This window comes from Mus caroli, unplaced genomic scaffold, assembly GCF_978045245.1.
Source record: "Mus caroli unplaced genomic scaffold, Mus_caroli_1 scaffold_9, whole genome shotgun sequence".
Lineage (NCBI taxonomy): Eukaryota > Metazoa > Chordata > Mammalia > Rodentia > Muridae > Mus > Mus caroli.
The window spans coordinates 128991580-128996211 of NW_028227264.1; the positions used below are offsets into that span (position 1 = coordinate 128991580).

General features: G+C 35.7%; 1 pseudogene; it reads left to right on the forward strand.

Moving 5' to 3' along the window:
- Positions 1–1089: 1089 nt before the first annotated feature.
- LOC110303696 (olfactory receptor 6C1-like) lies at positions 1090–2014 on the forward strand (annotated as a pseudogene).
- Positions 2015–4632: the final 2618 nt, after the last annotated feature.

A 4632-nucleotide genomic window follows, 5' to 3' on the forward strand; every position in this document is an offset into this window, starting at 1 on the left:
TTGAGGAAATTTACATTATTATCAAAGATAAAATCCTAAATAGTGCACATGCACAGTATAGCATAAAAGTAGAAAATGAAGTCAACAAGTGATTAAATAAAAGCCAAGATCAGGTGGGGCACATTCTCCTTTCAGCCAACATTATGCTAAGCACAAATTACATTAAGATAGCGTTGATAATGAAGTCTTGCCCTTCCGTGAATACCTCAAGTCATGTAGGAGTTGTGGGGATTGACAGCATAGTCTAAGTGGAGTGTATTGACATTCATGAATGTAAGGTTTTATGCATGTGAACAGCAGGTGTTACTGTTAATGACATGGAAATAAAGGAGTGAGAAAAAGTGACTTGGTTGTTGTTACACTGAGCTACATGTACTTACAAGCATGCACACACACATATATGATATATAATTTCAAGTGTTTAACATATGTTAACACTGATAACTAAAAATTGTCCTTTTAATATTGACTTGTCTGCAGAAAAAACTATATATTTACAAGATGAGAGAATGGAGCAAAAGTGGTTAACTAACTTTCAGGCTAGTAAGTTGTTGAGATTCAACACAAGGTATCCTTAACATTTCCTGGGTGTATACAGTTGCAAGATTATCTCACTTTCTATGAAAATTAAAACCATCTTTCTAATAGCATCAGTTGGATATATACCTTGGAACAGGGTGACAGGAATATATGCTAAGTTCTTATTCCTATTTGGGGTAACTCTATTCTGTTCTCATACTAGTTGTACCAAGACAACATCACTACTGAAATGTCTTAGAGTACTTTTCTCTTTATAGCCCCCAAGAGAATATTTTTCATAATTTCCTTGTTCATTGAGATGAAAGATATTGCATTACACTTTTAATTCCAAACTGTCTTTCAAACTGCCTTGAATGTGAAGTTGTTCTCTGTACAAAGAAAGGTAATTAAAGAATCACTAGTATTGAAGAGCTTTAAATTTCCGTTACAGGTAGAAACAGCATACTACTTGAGCAGCCCCCTGTTTGGGTTTTCACAAATTCTCAATTCTACTTGATTCTTTCTGGTTTTGTATCAGATTTGGCAGAAAGATTAAAAAGTAACTGCAGAATGAGCAACCATACAGAAACCACAGAGTTCATCCTTCTGGGATTGTCAGATGACCCAAAGCTCCAGGTTGTGATCTTGGTCTTTCTCTTCATCACCTACACACTCAGCATCACAGGGAACCTGACCATCATCACTCCTCACCTTGCTGGATTCTCACCTCCAGACTCCCATGTATTTCTTTCTCAGGAATTTCTCTGTTTTAGAAGTACCCTTCACAACTGTCACTATACTCAAGTTCTTGGGCAGCATTATCTCGGGGGATAAAATCATTTCCTTCAATGACTGTATAGCACAGTTATTTTTTCTTAATCTATTTGGAGAAATTGAATTTTACCTTCTAGCTGCCATGTCCTATGACCGTTACATAGCTATCTGCAAGCCCCTGCATTATCTGACCATCATGAGTCAGAAGGTCTTCACTTGTTGGCTGGTTTCTTTCCTAGTCATCTTCCCAGCACTCATGTTGGTCCTACACCTTGATTATTGTGGGTCCAATATCATTGACCACTTTGCCTGTGATTATTTCCCCCTGCTTCAACTTTCCTGTTCAGACACAAAGTTCCTGGAGAAGATGGGCTTCTTCTGTGCTGTCTTTATCGTATTGTTCACTTTGGTGTTAGTATTTCTGTCCTATACATACATCATCAGAACAATTTTGAAGATTCCTTCCGCCAGTCAGAGGTCAAAGGCCTTTTCCACATGTTCTTCCCCCATGATTGTCATCTCCATCTCTTATGGCAGCTGCATTTTTATGTACATAAAATCCTCAGCAGCAGATAGAGCATCATTGACCAAGGGAGTTGCCATACTAAATACCTCAGTTGCCACCATGCTAAACCCCTTCATTTATAGCCTGAGGAATCAGCAAGTCCGGCAAGCCTTTATGAACATGACAAGGAAGATGGTGTTTTTCACAAGTAAATAAAATTTATGTGGACTGTGAATGAGAGGTACTTTGAAGGCCAAGTAAATAACAAAATAGAAGATGTCAATGGCCTACTTGTATCAATATGGCTCTCCATCCTTGATCATTTGTTCTTTCTAAGAGTTTATTAAACTATTCATGTAATTTTCACTCATGCAATTAAATTTGCATTTCTAACAGTTCCAACACAATTTTTCTAGTATAGGAGTACTGTAACTTTTAAGCTTTATTAATTTTACTGATATCAGTTATATTAAATAACGGATACATTATCAGTTATATTAAAAATATTGTTCCTGAAAGGGAGATGTGTTTATAAACATTTATATGTTATTCACTATGCATTAAATGCCACTTTGTAATTCTACACTTTTTAGGTTGATATTTTAAAGTAATTATATAAATTCAACCATATACACCTTCTTGCTGTCTTTCAAAATCATGGCCTCTTTTTTTTCACAATATGAATACATATTCCTAAACCTATAAGAAAAACCTGCTTGGTGTGTATAAAGTCACTTGTATTTACTTTCTCAAGGATTACCATTTTGTATTGGTTAATCAATTAGCGTGTGTGCTAAAACTTTTTAAGTAAAAACTCCAAACTTGCCTTTGAGAAAATTGATTTAAATTTCACATCAGTGAAAGTAATGTAAGTTTTATTTATTAGCAAGGACATGGTAGCTGATGCTCACTCTCATCAGTAATGCTCCAGTGATTTGATTATTGATGAGACGGCATAGACAATTACTCATTTAAAGTTTAGGTATAAGCGTTAAATGAACATTTACATTATTACATTTTTCTAAGCACTTAACATACAATTAAATTAACATTATTTTCCCTAAATGTAATTGATACACACGTGTGTGTGTCTGAATAAATTGAGAAAATTGTAGACAATAACATACAATACACATGTTTAAATAAAAAACAAATAGTGAAGAAATTGCCATCATATCCTGATTTCACAAAGTCTATCAAGAGAAAGCAATATTGTGAATATTTGCAGACAAATGTTTTAAATTTATACTTACATTTGCATGTATGCCTTGCTCAAAAATGTTTTGTAATGTGAGGGTTCATATATATGTTACTATATATATATATGCGTAATATATAAAATCATAGAAGACATTAAGTATTCATATATTTAATATAAATATGTGTATATATTTCATACTTAAGAGAGTTTGAACTATGGTATGTATTTAACTTATAACAACATTCTTAAACATTTAAATCTGTGATTTACATAAATAAATATTCATGAGCCAAAGTGGTTAAGAATACAGTGCTTCCAGAAGACCTGAGTTCAGTTCCCAGTACCCATATCAGCTGGCTCATGGTCACCTGTAATACTGGTTCCAAATATATCCAATTACTCTGTCTTCTTTGGTCCCCTGAACTCATGCACAAATAAGCACACAGAGACCCACACACATGCACATAATTAAAAAAAATATATCTTAAACTATCTGAAAAAGTTCCATATGTATAAAGTGATTGTTACAGTTTTGACATAACTAAAAGCTCATGTGCTGAAGGATTGGTTTCGCAGTGGAGTTGCTATCAAAGACTGATTAGATCTTGAGAAATAGCTTGGAAATGGATTGATTTAATAAAGGTTTCTGGGTCATATAAGTAATTTAACAAGACTGATTATGTTACCAAGTATTGTGGGGTCCCTCTTGTAGGCTCTTTATATTCTTCACAGAAAAAATTTTGAAAAAAGTTGGAAACAAAGATTTTTAAAAGAATAGCAGAGGAGGCTGTAACTTGATTGCTTCCAGGGTGATGGAGTCAGATCAAAGGAAAGGAGAAGGCCAAGCTTTTTAGAAATGAATGGAAGAGAAGAGGTCTACAATGAAATCTCCAAGCTCTGTTGTTGCACTGGGGGAAGGGGGAGAGAGAGAGAGAGAGAGAGAGAGAGAGAGAGAGAGAGAGAGAGAGAGAGAGAGAGAGAGAGTCACAATTATAAATCCAATTTTATTTTTGTAGAAATCTTGTACCTAAGTTTCCCTTTTCTCTTCTTTTCTTTTCCTTTCTTCTTTTTTTCTTTTCTTCTTTTTTCTTTTCTTTTCTTTTCTTTTCTTTTCTTTTCTTTTCTTTTCATTTCTTTTCTTCTTTTCTCCTTTCCTTTCCTTTCCTTTCCTTTCCTTTCCTTTCCTTTCCTTTCCTTTCCTTTCCTTTCCTTTCCTTTCCTTTCCTTTCCTTTCCTTTCCTTCCCTTCCCTTCCCTTCCCTTCCCTTCCCTTCCCTTCCCTTCCCTTCCCTTCCCTTCCCTTCCCTTCCCTTCCCTTCCCTTCCCTTCCCTTCCCTTCCCTTCCTTCCCTTCCCTTTTTCCTTCCCTTCCCTTTTTCCTTCCCTTCCCTTTTTCCTTCCCTTCCCTTTTTCCTTCCCTTCCCTTTTTCCTTCCCTTCCCTTTTTCCTTCCCTTCCCTTTTTCCTTCCCTTCCCTTTTTCCTTCCCTTCCCTTTTTCCTTCCCTTCCCTTTTTCCTTCCCTTCCCTTTTTCCTTCCCTTCCCTTTTTCCTTCCCTTCCCTTTTTCCTTCCCTTCCCTTTTTCCTTCCCTTCCCTTTTTCCTTCCCTTCCCTTTTTCCTTCCCTTCCCTTTTTCC